A 23,392-nucleotide genomic window follows, 5' to 3' on the forward strand; every position below is an offset into this window, starting at 1 on the left:
AAGTACAACCCAAAAATCTTACCAGAAAATGTAACTAACTAGGCCTCTAGCAAATGGATAACAAATATGTACTGTATATTTGGTAAAAGGGCTGACCATGTAATAGGGCCCAGGGGAAAAATGTTTCTTTCCATACAGTTGCATAAATGGCAGCTTAGGTTGGTCATTGACTTTAGGTGGTTGGGACGTTGTTGAATGAAAGTGGCTTAAACAAAAAGATAATATTTTCAATTATTTTCTTATTTTGTTTTAGTTTGTAAAGGTTTTCAATAGCTCACGTGGCAGTGTGTTTTTTATTTTCTTCAAAACCATTTTATTGATCTGCAACCTCAGGATCTGTGGACTTTGAACACGTGAGTTCAATACCAGCCTGAGTGACCTGGTTACATGGGAATATGAGGCTGCACTCATCAGATGACTGCATTCATAGACCAATAGTGGATATCCGACAGTCTGATTTAATAGCGATCACCTACAAGTGATCTGATTTTAATTTTCTATTTTTATTATTATTTTTAGTTGACACTTTTTTTTTTTTTTTCTCCTTACACTTAAAGGTAAGTTCAATAGTTCTCACTTTTTGTACTTTGTTTTGGTTTTCTGTCTTGCTGGTGACTTCATATTGTAATTAGATTTGTATGGGAACAAACAATATCTTCACATTTTGTATAGAAAATGCATCAATTCTTGCCTGTCTATAGTAATCCCAAAGCCAAAGTAGCAATATAACTATTACCTAGTAAAGACCAAAAATGAAACACAAAACAAAAAAATTGTATTTCACACACAGTGAGAACAGAGTGCGTATTAAGCAAAATGAAGTGCGTCTTTAGTGTTGTTTTTTTTTTTTTTTTTAACCTTTAACTCCAAAGGTTAATCCATAAATAAATAAATTCTTAATGCATTTTATACATTAACTTAAGATGTAAGTCCGTTTCCTGACTAGACTGTGTGTAGACAAATTGGCTACATAATTTGAGACGACCCTTTCGGCCAGTATGTGGCCATATTTAGTAAATTGTTAAATTTTTCAAAATGCAGGGACTCATTCTCTCATTAGGCAACAGAGTAAACCATAGGATTACTTCTCATATGTTCGCATCTATAGATGGAATGTTGGTTATATGATATTATACGTAGCAGTTAATTATAGTACTCATCGGGTTCAACTTCTAGTTGCATTAAGGCAAGGAAGTGCTAGATGTAATGATTTCCCAACATACAACATTTCCTTATATTACTTGCATACAAACTACATCTACTCATTGTAAAATGCTGGGCTTCTTGCTTTTGTAGCCTTGTTAAGAAAGTGAATGAACGATCCTTGGACTCCAAAGGTGGCGAAGGCGATCTTCCCTGCATACCGATCATTTCATAATCTGATTTGAATCTGATGAGAAAAGTTGATTATCTAAAGGTCAAGCGATGATTCAATTACATTGAAGCTGTGACATGATTACAGTTAAGCAAAAAACTGACTTGACTGAGAATTTCACTGACATGTGCATAACCTAAACTCTTTATATCAGGGGTATACAGCATTTGGCACTCCAGCTGTTGTAGAACTACACATGCCAGCATGCTATGCCCTAATAGCAAAACTGTGGCAGAGCATGCTAGGATGCGGAATTCCACAGCAGCTGGAGGGCCGTAGGTTCAATACACCTGCTTTATATGATGCTATTTTGTCCATTATTTGGAAATTAATCTACTTCTTAGTTGCTGTAGAGCCCATAACAAGCGATCTATGGTTTTCCATGCCTTCCTATATCAGCGAATCATCTGCTTTGTACATCAGAGCTGCCTGCAGCAGCACCTATGGTGGTAGAGGCAGAGCCCAGCTGTGGCTAGAGCACAAGTGCTGCAAGCGAGCGATTGCCTCGCTGTTTATAAATTTTCCACACACAGGAGGGAATGTGTGATACCTGCTCTGTACCCACATCGTACTTTACAAATATAACCAAGAATTAGGAGTAATAGCGCTTTTATTTTAAAAATAAAAAAATATATTTATGTATCTCCTTTCAGGGGGAATTAGCACAAATAATTCATCGGGGTGAAAAAAGGTGATGGCCTCGGGTTTTTAATGCCCGGGGCTATTTCATTACAGCCCTTTTTCTTGCCCAATAAATTATCTGTTCTCTGGCGTTAACACACTGAATCAAAGAAAAGCTCCCGGACTTATGTGTTAAGCCACTATTGACACACGACAACAGGCTAATTATCGCATATATCATAGTAAATTTAAGTCCTGGCCACTGTTGATAAAATGTTAATCCATCTGTACATAGGTATGTAAACCATACATCATCATATTAAAGCCTATTAGAAGTGTGTTGGGGTATTTAATATGAAATGCTCCATTTTCTTGCCTTTTGTCTTGTAATCCACAATTTCATTTTTTATAACATTTAAACTATTTCTAAATTTCCTTACTGATATTTTTCATTTTAACCTCATTTACATGGATATACGAATGAATGTATAGAAATGGTTTCAATCTAAAAGTGGCTTTTAACTGCCGAGTTTGAAGGTTATGGGAATGTTCCATCTGTACAGTTAAAATAACCCAGAAGCTCGGATCAGAATTCCTGAGATGACTACACAAGTAGTGGATATTTATCGGTGCATTCTTCAAGCAGCAAGGCATTTTACATAATGCAGCTCCGAAACTGTTGGTTATGCCAGTATAGAAGCATCATTATGTAATGCTCAAGAAAGTGTAATATTGATGTGTGTCTGTTTACAGTCAGGGGCCTCATTTGCAGTAATTACGTTCATCTTGAATTAGTGCAGCTGTGTAATCATCTGTTGTGATTGGAGAGGTTTTGAAGATGCTGTATTTGAACCATTTCAGTGCGTGATTAATAATTGCATATACATTTTAAGGTCATGAGATGACATCCTGCAGTGCTCTGTTGTAACAACTCTTCCTGGCTTTTAGTTGCCATGTTTTACCAATAATATAACAGTTTGTGATGATGTGAGAGACAGATTTCCATTCAGTCCCTAATGATATTTCATCAGTCTAGTTCAAATGTTGATCAGGGTTGATGATTATTTTGTATACAAATACTTTCCATTAAGGTCAGATTTGCTGTGAAACAAATTAATTTGCATTCCATATTGCTTAAATTATCCCATTGTTGATTATATATCTTTTATAAACATATGGCTGCTTTCATTTCCTGGTGACTGTTTTTATTACATTCATCGTACATTAATGTTTGTCAGCAAAGTAGATGAGAAGGGTTATTCTCTAAGCACAACCCTTCTTATCTATTTTGCTAACTAACATATATACACATGCTACAGATACTGACACCCGCCTCAGCATCTTGTGTGCTCACAAATGCCCATTCTAATCCTTTTTACCACTAGCGCTCCTATATCTTTACTGTAAAGGTGGGTACACACTGGAGCGATTTGCAGCTTTTGCAACGACAAATCTCCTACATTGCTCGGTGTGTACGCTCCATATGCGCGCTCGTCGGGTTTGATGTGCTACACATCAAACCTGACTACATCACTAGCAATATGATGCACATCGTCTAGTGCACAGGTTCTCAAACTCGGTCCTCAGGACCCCAAACAGTGCATGTTTTCCATGTCTCCACACTGAATCAAGTGAAATAATTAGCTCCACCTGTGGACCTCTTAAAATGTGTCAGTGAGTAATGACTACACAAGTGCACCTGCTGGGTGACCTGCAAAACGTGAACTGTGTGGGGTCCTGAGGACAGAGTTTGAGAACCACTGGTCTAGTGTGTAGAGCCAACCAGAGCCAGCAGTCCTGACCCCTAGGCATAGCAGCATCACGTCACTAGGGGGTGGGGCAGCACAGGGGGCACTGCCACCCTGTTACAGAGCTGAATCCACCTTTTGTGAAAAAGCCACATTCTAAAAGACCCATATCTACTAGTAGTTCTGCAGTACAGGTCACCAAACATTTAAAAGTCTGGGCTTTCCTCTTCAAATAACGATGCACTTGAGTTTATTGAAGCCAAGATGGTTGAGAGATTCTCCCATACTTGAACTTCATAATAATTTGTGCAGTGCAAGCATCATACATGATCACCAGAGAATAAATTATCCAGGTTCACATGATGTAAAAGAGGAGACCCCTCTATCAAACGAAGGCAGTCCCAGAGTATATGGGTGCCGATATAGGGGGGGAGAGGGCGCTTTTAATTCTTTACCCTCTCCCACAGAGATAATCCCAAATTAACTCTTTGGCTAAACTTTATATATTCAGTTTCTTATATATGCTTAACAAATGTTAGAACCTTGTAAACAACCATAGTCCCCATTCAGATTTTGGTATAAAGTAAGAAATAACAAAAAACTGTGCATCTTGGTAAAACCATGTTGCACTGCAGGTGGGGCAAATTTAAAATGTGCAGAGAGATTTAGATTTGGGAGGGATGTGTCCAAACTGACATCTAAACTGCAGTGTAAAAATAGTCCAACATTTGTGGGTTACATGCAAAAGCAGCCAGTATTTACCCCACATGCAAAAATGTTTTATTTCTTTGTACCCCTTGCATTACAACATGGTTTGTCTTATTCCCCTTTTAAACTAGAGATAAAACCTGGGTTAACCCTGGTAAGCGCCTTGTGTAAAAGGGGACAGGGGGATTCCCGGTCGAGTGACTCAGCAATCCAACCCAGATAACTTGCAGGGTTTAACACGGGAATGACCCGTGAAACCCTGCAGTGTAAACGGCGCGAGCCGGGTCACGATGATCTGGCCAGCTTCAGTGGCGCTTGGAGATGACGTCATCTCCAAGCGTCCACTTCCACGCCAGAAGAGCCGGGTCACTGCAGACCCAACTCCGTTGTGAACGGCGCCGTCTCGGGAATATCCTGGGTTGGCGCTGGCTAAAATCCGGGTCTGATCCGGTTTGGAACCCTGTTCCAACCTCCGGGTCAGACCCGGAATTTAGGTATAAAAGCGGTATAACTCTATTCCCAAACCTGAATCAGGTCCTATATACATGGTAATATGCAAAATTGAGGAAAAAGTACACGGTCTAGGGTAAAAAGGCAAAAGACAGGTCCAATACGAATGACCCATGCCATGCATAGTAATTTTACATCTGCGGCTTTATACAAATTCCTTTGCTACAAAAACACTAATCCGAAGAACCTTGTACACTATATACGTAGTAATATGGAAAATTGAGGAAAAAGTACACAGGTATCTCCGGCCATATGGCGCAAAAATTATAGATGTATGAGGTCAATTCTGGCTAATGGCCATTAATATACGTTAGTGCACTTTCCAGAAGCATTGCACCTGGGTTTTACTATACCGAATAATATAAAGCAGTACCTTCCTGAGAAATACACTGTTTCAAGTTCAATAATTTTCGACTAATGTCCTCAGATAGGTTTAAAATAATAGATGATAATGTTAAATCTGTCAGCTCACTCTCTGTCCACAGCCCTTTATCACTCTTCTAATGGATGGGTTTGCGCTTCTTTCTAGATCTCTTGTAGCCTTCAATTAGGCATGCACAGTGAGTATTTCACTAATCGAGTGATATGTACCTATCAGATGTGTAGCCACACGTACCAAAGTCTCTGTGTGACTGTGGAATACACTGTGAACTTGCTACTCTAGCTTGCATATGTGACTGCCCAGCTGAGTATTGTGCATTAACTGAAGTCTCTTGTGTGACATACACTTTGAGCCTGCTCCACTAGTTTACACTTGACACCTCTCAGCGGGGCATTGTGCTGCATATACTTTGGGCTGTTACATTATTTTGCACTTATCCAGCAAAATAATGGGCATTAACTACAGCCTCTTGTGCAACTCAGGTGTGCATTATGCTTTGAGCCGGCACTTAGGTGATGAAGTTGCCAAACGACTTCATAGTTGACGAGTTCACAGATGATTTGTACAGATTTTGGGGCTTCTGCTCTTCTATGGCTAATGACTGTAGCACGCACAACCTTTCAGACTCCCGCTGCCAGCCCTGGAATAATTGGCTGAACTTTTTGAAAGCCCAACAATACCACCTCCGTTCGTTAGGTCTCGCTGGCATTCCACTACTGAGTGGAACATACTCAGTCACTGCTTCTCTCACGCTGGTGGTGCTTACAATTACCACCTGGTCCTGCTGTTGTACTTTTAATAGTCTGATCGTCACAAAACCTGTGCAACTTTCTGCTTACACTGCAAGGAAGCTTCAGATCCTCGTGCTGCTAAAGAATGTGTCCAGAAAAACGGTGTGTGCCACCTAGCACATGAAAACACCCCCCACACACCTGGTGCCTGCGTTAACACCATCACTGCCCATAACAGGCAGAGGGCATTACATTCACACAAACGGTGCAGTATGAAATGTTTTGAAAAGACCGTATGAGGGGGAAAATCCAAGTGTTTCTTGGTGGAGTATCTAACACCTTTTCATATTAACGGGCTCATTCATCAATGAGTTTTATCATACGCAATGAGTGATAAACCTTGTTGCGTATGATAATGGTGCTCCAGCCAATCGGCTCTTAACTGTCATCTGTTTGAAAAAATGACAGTTTGGAGCTGATTGGCTGGAGCACCATTTCAGATCTAAGAATGTAAATGGTGGGGCATATACTTCTTATAAAAGGAAATTTATCTGTCAATTAAACACACAGTATTGGGTGTCGGGATACAATAATAGTACATTTACAAACCGTAAGCAATACATGACAGGAAAACTAAATAAATTGATCTTCGTGTAGCTGATAGTACGGGGTAAAGAAGGTAAAATTACAATAAAAATCCCTGGTAAAATACCAGGATTGTACATACGGGGATTGAATTTTGTTTAGAATCAGTGATACTAACGAATATGCCGTTTGTATTTAACTTAATTTTACTTACTCCTCCGGCGAGATACAGTGGTGTCTCCATCTTTGATGGCATGCTCCGCTCTGTTGCTGGTAGCCTAACTCTGCCAGCGATGGGCTGCTGTGTCATGCAAGACGGCCAGTCTGCACACGTGCATGACACTTTCACCTGTGGGGACTCTGCAATGCCTGGAAGGCTTTGTTGAAGCCGGACAGGCTGTTGCTGGGTCTCGTTTACCGGTATTGCAGACCGTATCGCTATCTCCATCTAGAGATGGCGTAAGTGATACATTGACAAACATTAATAATCTTAGTTTACTGCTGTTTGTTAAATACTGAGAGGAGGTCATAATCCATTTAGCGCAGGCTTGCCTACCCTCCCGATTTGGCCGGGAGCCCCACGAATTTCGGGTGCCGCTCCTGGCCTCCCGGAAAGGCAGGCAAGCCTCCTGGAAGCCTCCGACCCTCCCGTCATCCCCCCTGAAAAGATTAGAAACCCCCGCAGCGGGGGAGCCGGGGACGCGATTCGCGCTGAATCGCGTCATCGCGGCCCCGCCCCCTGCTTCACACTGCCGAAAATAACGGCATTGTGAAGAGGGCGGATGCATGCACCAATCAGTGCACCACCAACTGGCTGGCCCGCCCCCGGCTCCGCCCCCAATGACCACCCCCGCTGTTAGCTGACAATCAGCTCCCTCCCGGAAGGCTGGAGCTGATTGTCGGCAAGTATGATTTAGCGACTGCTAAATGGGTTATGTCTCGTTGATAAATGGGGCCCTAGATTCTTTACTATGCACATTATGTTCATTTTCTCAGGAGCCACTGTGACACTGGGAGGAAAACTGCTCAGCTAGGAGAAACATAGAACATACAAGCTACATTAGGGTGTGGTTGAAACATAACTCATTATCCTGGTGCTGTAAGACCGCAATGCTAACCACCTTGTCACTGTACTGCCCAATGTAGACAGCTTAGAAAATATTTTTGGAAAGGACTCGTGATGGCATATAACATTTTATTTTACTCCTTAGACAGACGTTTATGAATTTGTGTCACTGTCCTGTTGCTGTACACTTAAGGATATTTGCGGCTGGGCATGCTTTGTAAGTGTCCTTTTCTGCCTCCAGAGAAATAATTGTCCACTTACACCCTTAACGATGTGTGTACCCAGCGATGCGAGAGACGACCGCACTGCCTCCAGGCCGACATATCGGGCAGCCGGTACACATTATTCAATATGGTGCCCGACCCTCCGATATTTCGGCACCAGCCGCATCCTGCTGCATGGGGTCGTCAGTCGCATTGTCTGATCGAGCTGTATGAAGAATCAACGTCAGAAACGGCTGCAGTTTAAAAATGGTCAGTGAGAATATTAATTTTTACGCTGGTACTCTGTATCCCAGAGGGGAAGAAGAAAACCTATATATTATCAGTGGTTCCTAAACGTTTTCGGACCACTACTTCGCCTAAAGTCTTCCCCAGACCCATTGAAGACGATAAGACAAAACCGTAGTGATTTTAACATTCTCTAATGTCACTTGGTAGTTTTTCATTAAAGAAACAGACTAATTATTTCTTATCAGGCTCTGATATACTTTAGGCAATCGTATATAATGGATAAATTAACAAACTAAAGAAAGGGTTTCCCTTAAATTCTACCAACCTGGTATTTTTGCTCCAACCACGAACAACGTTCCTGTATTGTAGTGCACACAAGGTCTCAGCAGCACGAGGAGCAACACTAACAGCCTGCCAGTGACGATCGGGGACTCCCGTCCACGGACAGAGAGATACTCTCCATACCAGCCGGCCGGCGGTAAGCAACCAACACCTTGTCCAAGTGGGGGAGAGCTGATTGCAGCTCCAGTATGCTCTGCTAATAAATATATATTCAGCCTTTAGTAATTATTATGTTGCGACCTACCTAAAGACCAAGATAAATATTTGCTGTACAAAACAAGCTGACCTGTGTGAAAGTTACGGACAATATTGTAACAAAGTGAAGTTACACAATTATACATCCCGGTGTGGATAACGGTGTTCTAAACTTTGATTAAGATTATAGCTGGAACTATTTCTCCTTCATCCACTAGGGGACACTGGAGTTCAAGACAGTGGGGTATAGATGGTGGTAGAGCAGAGCCTGGCACTTAAAATAATTCTGAAGTGTGACTGGCTCCTCCCCCTCTATGCCCCATCAGCCCCAGTTTTTAGAATGTGCCCGAGAGAGCCGGTCACATAGGGCTGAGCTCCAGCCCACACTTAGTATTTTTTCTTTTATTTCAACTTTATTTTAATTTTTAGCTTTCACAAAGCATTGCGGACAGGCTGACAGAGTACTGCGTCTGTCAGCCTGCTACATGGAGGCATCAGGAGACCCGCCACCACTAAAAAAGAGTGCGTTGGAGTCCCAGGTCCCCTGGCAGTAGCTCAGGGAGGACATGCCACAGCTTAATATAGAGGCTGTGTCCGTGCTTCCGAATGCCTAGCCGCAGCCCTGATGCCAGCAGTGGTAAGTATAGCTCTGTTCCCCTTATGGGGAACGGAGTTTAATCTGCGGCCCCTCTGCCCCCTCCCAGGCTCAGGTGGTATATACTGTAGTATAACCCCTCCTGGAATCCTGTTATAACCCGCTAGCGTTATTACAAGGGGCGGAGCTACCGCGCATAGAGCGCGGATACATGTACAGGGAGACTGTTCAGACAGTCTGTAATGTTGCTGCCTAGCAGCGAGCCCTGATATCCCTGCACTGAGCGCTGTCTGACTTAATAGAGCTGACGGCGCTCTGTTTGTCAGCTCTCACGAGAGCCGAATCCTCCCTCTTCTCTATCCTCACGGGGAGGGAGCCTGCCGCGTCCCGCGTCCCGCTACTCCCATAAGGGAGTCTACATTGCGCAGCAGCGCGGCTGTTCCCTGCAGCGCTGGTGCTTGAAGAAGCACTGGCGCTGGCTTCTGCAGGGGGAGGAGCACAGCCGCCGTAGAGCGAGGCTGTTATTCACAGCGCTCTCGGCTGCTGGTTGCGGCGCCGGTGCTTGTATGAAGATGCACCGGCGCTGGCTATTACGTTCCCGCTCCCCCACTCGCATTATGCCTGCTATACCAGCCATTGTTTGCGCCCCGCCCGCTTATTGATAAGGGGCGAAGTCTAGTCCATGCTGGCGTGCACAGATGCCGCCATTACCTCCAGCGAGTATTCTAAAACAGCATATGCACCTGCCTTAAAAGGAGCTGGTGCTTATTGCCAGCATCTCCTGCATCCTCACTCTGGAGTTCTGTGGGGGGTGCAACCCTTAACAGGGTTGTGGGTTTTATTCCCAGAACGGCCCTAGCTGTTTGGAGTTTGTATGTTCTCCCTGTGCTTGCATATGGCCTCTCCCGTTTTTTTCTTTACTTAAACCTACAGCACCTGGTCTTATTAGGTTTAACGGCACAACTGTGGAGTTTGTAATTTAACCTGCAGTCTTTATATAGATTCTGGCTCTGCCTCATCTCTGTTATATTGCACGTCGGTAGTTCCCCTACGGAACTGGGCAGTGTACTGGTTTAATATTATATTTAAAAAATAAAATAAAATGAAGCACAGGGAGGAACATGCCACAGCCTAATATAGAGGTTGTGTCCATGCCACTTTGCCCACCACATATCTATCGGCGCCTACGGCCACACGCCCGATCTCGTCTGATCTTGGACGCTAAGCAGCGCCAGGCCTGGGTAGTACTTGGATGGGAGACCGCCTGGGTATACCAGGTGCGGCAGGCTTATTACATTGAACATCTGGGGCAAATATGCTTGATGTGTAACAGAATAATGCAGTGTGTTTCTTGCATCTATAGCTGCCAGAGATCACTCTGCCTAAATGTGTATGGTATGCATAGTCTAGGCCACTGTTCTGGCTGCTGCCAGAAATTACGGTTATTGCATATCTTTAACTCAAGGTTACAAAAAGGGTGCGTCCCATCCTCAGGCTTATGCCTCACATTGGCTCACCTTAAGAATGAGCCGTACTCTTCTCATGCATATATGTGGCTGCACATATGTTAAATCTCAACAGCCTTCGGTGCTTACCTTAGAAGGTATGCATCTGTGCATCTATATGGATTTATATCTTATTTATTCCCTTCGGCAGCACAAACAACACGAAGTAGTAACATATGGCCGTTGTGGTGGTTGGCATTGCTGTCTCGCATCACTGAGGTCATCTTATGATTTCCATCATCTGGGGCACACCTGATAAGGCGAGTACACCGGTAACGGAAGGGTCCCAGGATCGCAATCAGTCTGGGATAGTACGTTGCTAACATTTCCTGCCCCAACGCCGTAGCAGAATGACAGCCACGTGCGGCACATGAGCAGTCTCCCTGCGTGGAGGTAAGCCACATGTATGTATATACTTGTATTTTATACTAAACCCGGCGTTAAGACCTGGGGCTCAGTTCCTTCCATGGCTCTAACTATTGGCCATGTTATATTTTTCAAATTATATCGTCACCTACTAATCTTGCATGTAGGTACGCGTAGGCATGTGGGGATTTGTGTGTGTATGTATGTATATATGTGTGTATATATATATATAATATAGCTTCTTATCCTTACCATTAAAGCAGGGGTAGGATATGTTCTTCTCAGTTTTATGTCTGATACCTAGCATATTTAAAGAGGATGCTGCGATGAGAGGCTGGACTCTCCTGACCCGGTAGTTTGTTCTATAACTCCGCTTACACCATCTCTCCCTAGGGATTGGGTGGTGTGTGTGTATATGTATATAATTATGGATATGTGTAGGTATGCCTATACTTCCACAATCATTAAGGTACATATTATTCCACGTCTGGAAAGCTGCCAGGGTTTACCAGAAGCTGTCTGTTATATCCATACATATTATATGGTGGCTCTATAGACTAGAGTCATGTTCTGCAGCTTACATAGGATAGTCACAGGCTCCTACGGCATTGCTTCTAGTATGGACACTATACATGTCCTGGGGCCTTCCTGTATGTCCACACATGTATATAAGGATATGTACTTACACCCGCCTCGGGTTATAGTCCTGTTTCCATCAGTCTATATCTACGCCGTCCACTTCGGGGGACCTATTAATTACAACTACACTCTAGGGCGCACTTAGTAACCAACTTGTAAGACACTAGGAATGCAGTGTGTGTATAGATATAGCATGCTGATCTCCTATTGCGGGATATATATGTGTGTGTGTGTGTGTGTGTGTGTATATATGTATATGTATGTAGCGTGCTGATCTCCTGGTGCAGGAGTTTGACAACTGACTTACTATGTCGGTACTAACTCTTCCTTTCAAAGAGTTTGCCTTTTCATGCAGCTATGTTTATGTGTGTGTATGTGTATATATACTGATATATTCCCGTTCCTTGTATGAATTTTCCTAATAATTGGAGAAATCTGTTTTTGGCCCTGACTGGCGTTATCACTACATATATATATATCTCTTCTTACTTGGGATAATTAACGCATTCTATGTCTATGTACAGGTACCTTTCCCAGTATCGATTCTGGTACTTTATATTATTGTCTTGTCGCATATCTCAATAAAATGGGTATCTGATGGTCCCTTGGGTACATTTCCTATCAGTACATAGAGAATCCTGGATCTATTCCATCCTCATGGCTTATTTAGTTAATTTACATGAGGCCTAGGGCCACCCGCCGATATAGGCAGGGTCTGGCCTGGGTTGTATCAGATTGTGGGCGTAATACACACTTCACCATTATAAGTGTTAATGTAAGGATACACTAGCAGACCGTTTTTGGGGTATGTGTAATCTTTATATGGATACATATCCCTAATAGAACAGGCTCAGGTATAGTGTCCTGTTGTACGGCCTTCTTGTCTCCACTAACAATTTGCTAGTTTCTACAGTATTTTCTTCTGCAGCATCTCCAGACTGAAGTCCGTGCTGTAGAGCATTGATCTTTGCCCACTGAGGCTACTCTCTGTACCTGTCGTGGTGGGTTGCTGTGAGATGAATAAGGTCAGTGACATTCTACATAGCGTCCAGAGGGCATCTGGTCGCTCACAGGTAAGCGGGCTTACCCCACTAATACCTCGGAAGATGCTTCCTTTTCATGCATCCTGACATAGCTGTTCTTCTCTTACGCACCCTAGCTGCTGTCCTAGCAGCCTTCAGTTCTTTTAAATCAGTTGGCTGTACACTTTAGAGCTTTCCTGGTGTGTAGGTGCATAGTTGTAACATTGAGATTTGTGACCCTATTCTACTGGAATCTGTTGGGTTTATGGACTGAAGCGCATCTATGGGCTAATGCACATCTTTACTATAAAGTGTGACAGTCTCTATGTTCCATACAGAGGACCTGGTTTGTTTCCTGTTCAGTATCTGTTGATAAATTCAGCACTGAATGGTACCTTCATAGTTGTCCTAGTGCTTTAGCCTTGCGGATGGGATACTTCCCTATATTGGTAACTCTCCCTGGGTGGAGGTGGCATCCGTGCTCTTTTTCTGCTAAGGGTATCCTGGGTGTTTTCATACTATGTTCAGGCCAGTAGTTGGTACTGATTACACTCTACCATCATGTAGGAAGTTGTCTGCTGTTTGACAGGAGGTGTGGTACTGCCGTCTGACCCACTGGAAGGAATTGTAGTCTCAATCCTCTCATATCCGCCTCATGCCCAGTGGGATCGCCACTCGTTGACAACTTCTATGGTCTAAACCTTCCACTGGTTACCAACCCTTTAGTAGTTATAGTTGGACCTCGAGAATGGTTCAGGGCGACTGTTAGGTCGTGACTCTTGCCTCCTTGTTTGCTTGGTTAGGAGTCTGTGGACGGGTTCAGCTCCGTCTCTGTATATTGGTATCATTATACTTTTATCTATATGTTTGATGTCCCGCAGTGCTGGGATTCTGCTGTCTGAGACTGTTGCAGCTTCCTGTAGTTGTCGCTGGTACGGTTTTCTCGAGTTTTGTTCTCATGTTCCTGCCATTCTATGGATTCTAGTTGGGGTTTTCTGCTCCCAGCGGTCTTGCTTGGTCTGTTTTTGGCTGAGCTTACGGTGTTCTGATGCTTCTCATCTGCGGCTACTCTCTAGCCGTATTCCATTGAATTTACGCTGTAAGTTGTGGAATGTCTGTGACTGTTCAGCAAGGAGCTCTGATTGTCTCCTGGCTCTACGACATGCCTCCAGTCTTGGGCTGTCCCTGTTTCGGTTGGCCGAAAGGTCGGCAAGTTCTCCGCGCTTCCCACCCGGGACGTTGGCTTTGGGACGTCCCCACTGTCTTGAACTCCAGTGTCCCCTAGTGGATGAAGGAGAAAACAGGATTTTGGTACTTACCGATAAATCCCTTTCTCCGATTCCACAGGGGACACTGGACGCCCGCCCAGCACTGCGTTCCTGCCGTTTTGTTGGGTCCTTATCTAGTTGTGTGACTGCATGTGTTCCCTGCAGTGGGTTCCTCTGTTCTCCTTCAGTCGGTATTGTTCCGTTCTGTGGTCTTCTCCTTCTCATTTTCCTGTTGTCTACCGTCTCCTCTCGGGCTCAGTTCTTAAAACTGGGGCTGATGGGGCATAGAGGGGGAGGAGCCAGTCACACTTCAGAATTATCTAAAGTGCCAGGATCTGCTCTACCACCGTCTATACCCCACTGTCTTGAACTCCAGTGTCCCCTGTGGAATCGGAGAAAGGGATTTATCGGTAAGTACCAAAATCCTGTTTTTTCTATATCAGGAAGGTCTAAACATTTGACCCCACTATCTAACTGGATACTGGTAAACCGTTGTGTGGAGCTGGAGCTACTGCAGAGGTGAATCTCTTTCATTTTTCATATGAGCCAATTTTACAATTGTATACCGGATGTATTTTTAGACGTGTGTCTATACCTTTTTTCTTTATTTTATTCATTTATCTGTTTTTACATTAATTGTGTTAATAAATTGTTACATTTTTTAGAACTAAGCGCTCTTTGTCAAGTCAATAATTCTCTATTAACACTGGCCCATGGTTGGCATGAAACTTGTGTAAATTGACGGTATATGCAGGCTCTATATATTTCTATACCAGGTGGGAATTACAGATTAATTCACTCTTAGGAGCAGCTTTCTCAATCCAATTATATTCGATACAAATATCAAGTTCTGAGCGCCTGAATATTTATATATATATATATATATATATATATATATTATTCCAATTTTTTTTTTTTTTTCTAGTATTTGCGTTTTGCTGCATTGTTCTTTATCTTGAAATGTGCTGCAGTACAAACACTCACACTGGCTGCTGTGTCCAGGGTTGTAAAATGTAGATTACAATCTGTACACAAATTTCCCCAAATCTACCTGATATTACTCAATTGCAAAACTACTAGGTCCAGTTGTGGTAAATGAGACCGCCTCAGCCCTAAGCAAACTGCACATAGCTAATTTATTATTCTCTTGATTTGTTTTTACTCCTGTTTTTTCTTCATTGTGTATTTATTTTGTATAATCATTCACTACCAAAGCAAGGAGGCTGCTGGATTATCTAATATGCTGGCCTGTCCTTGAGTCTAGTAAATCTGTAATAAGAATACATAAATAGGGCACCTAACACGTGGTTGTCTATGCTCTGTTGCTTATTTGGGTGTTAAGGTGGCTAATGTAGCAATGTATATTATCCATGTCCTTGTCCTGCATTGTATTGTACTGTAAGCTGGTCACCTATTTGTTATGTACTTTGTAAAGCACTGCGGAACACTTGTGGCGCCATATAAATAAATGATGATTATCAGCTACTGTAGCCTAGTTAAAATGTAGTCCAGCAGATGGCACCATTGATCCAACAGTAATACTTCAACTGAAATGTATACCGAAAAACCATCTAAGAAGTCTTGCCTCAATAATAATGCCATTTGCATTGGTGGTCTTTTGTAATATGCTCAATCATATTCTGATCTCATAACTGCTTTGTATATTAAAATAAGGGTTTAGAAGTCTGCTACAGATTGTTCAAGAGAACTTAAACTCTAGTGCCAAGGAGAAGTGTCATTTTTTTCAAATGGTTCTATGGCTTGCACATCTCCCACACAGGCCATACATTTGTCACCTGACTTATTTATGTGGCAAATTAGCTGGTATCAGCCATTTCAAATAAGCAAAGGTGACCTATATTTTGGATCATTAGACCGCTCTGTTTATAGCTGACTTGCAAAGTTGGAATGGTCTTGCAGAAAGGTAAATAGTTCAATACATTTTATTAAGATCTTGTAGACTGTTCTATTGAACTATGTATTTATGGATTTTGGGATAGTCTGGTGTTCACATTATGCTGATCATTAAATGCACAGTTCTTATTTAACAACAAGAGGTTTTTTGGGGTTTTTTCCCTGTGACCAAATCAGGCAATGCAGAGACTGGTTTTGATTGTGTCTGTATCTTAAGATGATATCTCAGTATTGTGCAGAGGGTATTTTTATTTACCTATTCTGTTTCCTACATAGTGGTGTAATATATATTTTTTTTTTTGTAAACTTGAATTTGACGCCTTTTTTAAACCTTACTGCACCAACTTTCTCTCTTATATAAAATTGCAGGGAGAAAAAGCCTTCATTAGCACGCTTCCTCGTGTATCAATGCCTGTTTCCTTATAGAGAGTAAGCTTAACAACTTCGCCCTCTTATCTCTTTGTCTCTTATTTTGTTACTGGTTTATTCCCCATTGTGAAGTGTAATATAAGTAAATGTAAATAAATCCCCCTCTGAAAGCTGCAAATTTTATTTTTGCAATCGAAATTCATTAGAGAAATCTTACCACTGAGCTTCACACTAATATCCAATAAAACAGCGGTATGATTTTTGTTAATTATTGCAAAAGAAAAAGACAATTGCTTAAGTACTCACCCCTATTCTTGTAATACTTCTAGAAACACCTTTGCGTGCAATTACAGCTGAGTCTCTGGGGGCGATTCAATAGTGTTTTGGGCACCTAAACGTAATGCGCGCCCATCGGAGCAATTCAACTATTCCTCAGTTAGGGCGCATGTGCGTGCCCAGAAGCATCGGGCTTAGCCACGCTAAGCGGCTAAACCTGTCTAAAGTACTGCTTCGGGCAGCCAAAATATGCTGATGCGGCTATATTTGCCTGAACGGAGCAACAATTTAATTGCTCCATCGGGTGCCCCAAAGAAATAGCTGCTGTAAAAGCAATTGAATCGCCCCCTATAGAGTTAAGTATGATCAGTATTACTTTACGTTTCGTCAGGTTTTATGGTTCACTTTCCTGCAGATTCTTGGTGTGATTAAGGTGTGGGCTTTGAATCACCCTAGGCCATAACGTTTTATTTTATATTTATTCCTCTTCAGTGTTGCTTTTGCTCTACTTTAGGTCATTGGGCTGCTGGAATATAAAGTTAACTTACTAGTTTCTCCTGTTAGGACAAAAAGCCTTTGCAACACCTTACTTATGGAGAGGTGCATGTCACAGTAAGGAGTATGCTCATTTAGGCGTCTGTAAGCGAAAGTAACGTCATTTTTAACTTTTTTTTTTTGTTGCCCTCAATTTGATTCTCTGTCACACATTGTATCTTGCTGCAGTTGTCAGGAATGGTGCTTTGATTGTGTACATTATGGTCTGTCCACTTAGGGGCACAATAGGCTTACAGATTCATGTGCAGTCATGGCAATGGTTTCCTTGTCGGCTAATACAAGAGTTATTTTGGGACAGCACACCTAACTGAGTACAGGGATCCCACCAGTAGATTTTGTAACCTAAATAAAAACAAGTCTGTGGGTGATTCTCTTGAGTAGCAGAGAAAAGAATCTGATCACAGTCCACAATCTGAGAATGCACAGATGGTGCTCACTGGTTATGAATGAAATTAAATACACCCTTTATTAGAACTGCCACATCCAATGCCACAGTGTAGTGCCAAGGCATTTTCCACACCACCACTCTGTGTTGTAGTGCTCTATCCCAGGGTAGGCAACTTGTGGCACCCCAGCTGCTGTGGAACTATACCTCCCAGCATGCACTGCCTTAGTTTAGCATGCCCTACCAGGATAAACTATGGCTATGCATGTGTAGTTCCACAGTAGCTGGAGTGCCACAGGTTGCCTACCCCTACTTTATCCGATAGGTGTACTAATGAAGCTCGTTTTCTGAGAATTATTTTTATTTTGTATTACCTGCATAACTAGTGTGTGTTCTTTGTTCATACACTAATTGTGGACACTTACTTGTTGCTGTCAATTGAGCACCAGCAGATTAAAGCTCACTTCAGCAGTGCTGTTCAAGAGTGAAAATTCTGTTCTCTATCTATATAACTCCATCACCTACTAAATGCCTTAATCAGGTGATTTGCCTTGAAAAAATACATGCAGGTCTGGAATATCTTATACTGCTCATTATCTCCCACATTGATTATGGCTGTAGTATCCTTACTGGGTTTTAACTAAACAAAACCCACTATATATAAGGACAATATACCTAAATATAGAAAGCGCTGCTCAATTAATATTATTAGTTTATTCACCAATCTGACAATCATATATTTTGTTTAAAAATATTATAGATACACCACATAATCCAAATCATTAGCCGCAATTATCGCAGAAAGAGCATTAAAAATACTAAGTATCACACCATGTACAATTACTTGTCAGCTATATTAAAAAACAAGTATTAGAAAGATGTGGTGTATTTAATAAATAATATTTATTAGCAGCAATACATATCCACATATACACTTATAGTACCCTCCATCCTCTATACTCTCGTATCAGTATGGAGTATGCTCTACTTACTGCATACAAATATGGAGGTCCGGGGTGTTTGAGCGTTGCTCCTCTCAAATTCTATGTGACTCCAGATAAGTTTTGTGTTATACATTGTGTCATTGGATGGCTTGTTCCCCTTTTTGTATGGTGTAATAAAATACACTTTTTTGCATTTAACTTTTGTGTGCTGGTTGTACTCCTTACTTATACGACAGTAGAGAGGATGGAGGGTTCTATATCACTTTGTTTCAACCTGGCACCTATTATTAATTCAAACTACATCTAGTGGTGTGTGCGATTTTTCTTGGATGTTCACATATAGGGCCGTATTCAATTCTTTTCGCACTCGTGATACTTTTTCGCATGCCGGTCTTTTCGCCGACATACCATATTTGCTTGCAAAAAATTATCGCGCACGCTCCTGCTATTCGCCGTATCCAATTCCAAGGGACGCGAATACGCGTCCCGGCGAAACTCTGGCGAATAGTGTTTTCAGAATTGGGGAAAATGAGCCTGACACCCCCAAAAGATGCACTAAAATTGGGGATCAATCTAGATGTCCCCAATTTAGCCCTACTGAAGCTATCTGGGGTACTTAAGTGCTGTCAATTGTTCCAAAATAGCGGCTTTGCACAAGTGGTGAACAATAGCATTAAGCAGTTTTTGGGGTGAAAATAAGTTTTCCTGTCAAATTTGGGGTACTTGAAAATGGGTGAAAGCATAGTTACAAATCGCTAAAGTCAAGTTTGAAGTGTCGCAAAAAACGCACCTTCAGCAAACACCTGCAATAATAAAACAACTCCCCCATACACTTGCAGACCGCCCAAAAGTCTATTTCGCTAGTTTTTGCGTTTGTACCTCCTCTTTGTACTTTTTCACCCCCATTTTCAAAGTGTTTTTTGGGGGGTGTTTTTTTTACGCAGTTATCCTTTGAGGGGCTATCTAAGGGGTGCCGAGTGGTTTCCGCACCTTTGCACCACAAAACCGCAATTCTGCACTTTTTTTCCATCCGGTATTCATAGGCAAACCTTTTTACCTATTACATTGCAATGACTTTCCGCGTATGCGAAAAGTCTTTCCAATTGTATATGGCGAAAAGTTTCCACCTGGCGAAATGACGTCATCCGCGATACTTTTTCGCAGATTACGGCTTTTTGAACGCTAATTGAATACCGGCCATAGACTTAAATAAAATAAAAATTCTAAATATTGCTGGATAAGTAAGCAATTGTAAATGGTCATTAGACAATGTCCATGTCAGTAAGCTTACTATGAATTGTGAGACAAAGTCCAGGTCAAATCAAAAAGTTTTTTGTTAGTGTGTTACTAAACCGACTTTCGCCCCTACAATTTATTTTGAATGCATCGGCTCGACTGATCTTTCATGCAAAACGTTCTGCTGCTCTGCTACATCAGTCCTGTTTTATTGCCTGTATTTTACTAAATTCAATATAAATTACTTGTACACCAAAAAGCCTCCTTGCTTATCTCAAATTTTAACCCCTCCCCTACAGAGCCGGATTTAGACCTCATGGGGTCCTAAACAAGATATCAGTTTAGGGCCCCATTGCCTCAACTGGCCCCCATAGCCGCACACACTGCCCCCATAGCCGCACACTGCTATATAGATAAATATAAATAATAACGGTCAAACAAACTGAAATGATTGGCCAGTTTTTGTCTTTGATGGTCAAATCGGCCTGATGAACATGCATGTGCCTTGCAGTCACACCGTATCATAGCATTTAGTATTTCTGCCTACAGCTCTGAAGCCATAAACCCGAGACATGGGCAAATATACATGTAGGTTTATTAACGGTTTACAAAATAGACCCTAGTGCAGTGGTTCCCAAACTGCGCTGTGGCACCCTGGGGTGCCTCGGGACACTTGCAGGGGTGCCTCAGGATGGTGGTCCAGCACCAAATCAAATTATTTATGGTCAATGTAATTTAAATATGTGGACAAACAAAAGCACAAACCTGTCCACCACCACATAACTGAACCTAAGGATGACAGGTAAGCACAGTTTACATCACTTTATTACATTTATTTTTAATTTCTCAATAACAAGCTTTTGGCTTAGGGGTGCCGTGAAAACAGTGCTAATACTCTTGGGCGCCTCGATTCAAAAAGTTTGGGAACCACTGCCCTAGTGTGTGCTTGTTTGTGTAAGCTCCAGTAAGGCAGGGAGAGGTGTGATTGATCACATTTTCTCTGTAAGCACTGTGCAATATAGTACAATTCAATATATAAATAATAATCTGTCTAATCAAATATTTTTGGCAGAATAGCCACATTTCCCGGTTTATTCCCCCCCATGTAGTGAAGCCTGAAATAGTGAGGTCATGACCACCTCCGTTCTATAAATCCACCCATCACAGGGATATAGAAGTGTACTTCATTTAATGTTCTTTGCAGTTGTGGCATATATATATATATATATATATATATATATATATATATATATATACATATATACACACACACACACACACACACACACATACATATACACACACACTATTCAAAGGGTAGCACTCCCATCAAACGAGCATAAAACGCTGTCCGGTGCCCTCCTAGGTGTCCCACAGCGGGGATCCAACATATACTCAATGGAAGGTGGCACTCGTCAAAATACACCAGATCACAGTCGGTGAGTAAATTTCTTCAACGTTTCGAGATCTTTATTGTCTCGTCATCAGGATAAAAAAGATACAAACATACTGACCTTAAATACCTTCACCATCACCTTGTGCATTGCAGGACAGCGACACCCCCGGAAGACGCTCTCAAATGACGTCATCAACAGGAGTCACGTTGCCCAGACAACCAAAATCTGTGACATAACAACAACAAAAAAAACCGCTCACATTACACAAAATATTACTACAAAAATAAATACTGAAACCAAGGTGCAAACCTAGCGAAAACGATATAAACAACATCATTACAAACAATAATTATATCCAAAGAGCGGGACCTAATCAGCTGCACTGAGTATAATGCGCACTCATAATATTGCACTGGCAGTTAACCCTTCATAGAAATGGAAGCCTATAATAAGATATATTAATTGAAACAATGTAAGCCCATGCTTTCATTCAAACCCCTGGGTGAGCGAGTACCCAATTTGTGAATCCATCGGGATTCACAGCCCAACAATTTACCTGCACGGTCGCCCCGTCGAATAGAATCTGGAATGTGGTCAATGAGGATAAAGCGAAAAGTAGACAGACCGTGACCAGCATGCAAAAAAATGCCTGGCCACGGGCTGATCACTGCGTCCACTCTCTACAGCCATTTTAATGGCCAAACGATGTATGGGCCATCCTCTCCCTAATGGTGTTCGCAAGGACAGGTTATGAGGTATATCACAAATCTCATCAGACAAGTAAGACGATGCTTGATGGTAAGTTGTTGACCACTTAATGGATGTCTAAAAGTGGACCCAACATTCATATACCTACATGTGCAACAGTTATGACATCTAAAACATCCAGGTTTAAGAGACAGAAAGTTGGTCGGCAAATTTTGTTTAACATTTCTATTAGTAATATCTGTGCGCATAATCATATCTTTAATATTGCGACCTCTCGTATAGCATGGCATAATGCGCTTATCCTATAAGCGTAAAGACATATCAGATTGCACAATGGGCCAAAGGCTCTTAGTCACCTTGTTATTCATGGGGCTCAAAGGGTCAAAGTGATTAACCCAGGGAATACAAGATTTCTCATTCGTATTCTGCTTTTTCAAAAGTAATCGTTCCCTGGGAATGGACAGAGCACGATATTTATCTTTAATGAGTCTGTCCAATTGATAACCACTTTCTGAAAATTTTTGGACCATAACATCCGTATGGTGACCCGCATCATCGATGTTACTGCATATGCGCCTAATGGAGCGTACACACGGTCAGATTTGTCAGACTTGTCAGATTTGTCAGATGAACGACTGAACGACTAAACGATTTGAACGATTTGACCAAAGTTTTGAACGATTTGAACGATTGAACGATTTTTGACTGCATTAAAATGAATGGAATCGTCCAAGTCTGACTGCAAACCCATCAGATGTCAGATATCGTTATCTGACAAACGGGAACGCGCATCGTTGATCGTCCATCGTTCAGGCATGTCAGATATGAACGATTTTCCTTCAGATATGAACGACTGAACGATTTTTAAATCGTTATCGTCCATATCTGAGGGAAAAATCTGATCGTGTGTATGCACCATAACTCGAATAAATTGGGAAAAAGGAAGCCCATATTTACAAGAGTTAGAATGGCAGCTGCTGGCATGAAGAAGCGTGTTGCGGTCTGCGGATTTCTGAAACAGGGATGTAGTAAGAATACCTCATATAATGCGACCTCAACATCTAAAAAATTTACTCTGTGCGCATCGGCATGAAAGGTAAATTTAATAGGGGTGATATTCTCGTTATGATGTACAATAAACTCAGTTAGTTGATCTCTAGAGCCCGACCATAGCAGGAAAATATCGTCAATATAACGACAATACATCCTGATCTGGTCACAAATCGTTGGCCTACTGAAAAAGCATTTGTTGCAGCCTTGTATTAGTAACAGTTTAGGCTTTATTTCTGATACTACTGCATTTTTTAATAGATTGGCTTCTATTAGTGATGTACCAGCTAACTGTTTATTGTCTAGCATCGATATTTGCAATCTTTATACCATCATTCCAAATGATGCGGGTTTAGCGGCAGTAAGATCTTTAATTGAAGGCAACGAACATTATAAGGGTCCGTGTATTGATCTGTTTATCAAGCTATTAGAAATGACCCTTACACAT

General features: G+C 41.9%; 1 protein-coding gene across 4 annotated transcripts in view; it reads left to right on the plus strand.

Annotated features, from left to right (window-relative positions):
• ADK (adenosine kinase) overlaps window positions 1-23,392 on the plus strand; it is a 266,402-nt gene that overhangs the window by 67,631 nt on the left and 175,379 nt on the right. The gene's annotated exons all lie outside the window — the stretch shown is intronic.

This window comes from Taudactylus pleione, unplaced genomic scaffold (genome assembly GCF_031769625.1).
Source record: "Taudactylus pleione unplaced genomic scaffold, aTauple2 ptg000157l, whole genome shotgun sequence".
Classification (NCBI taxonomy): domain Eukaryota; kingdom Metazoa; phylum Chordata; class Amphibia; order Anura; family Myobatrachidae; genus Taudactylus; species Taudactylus pleione.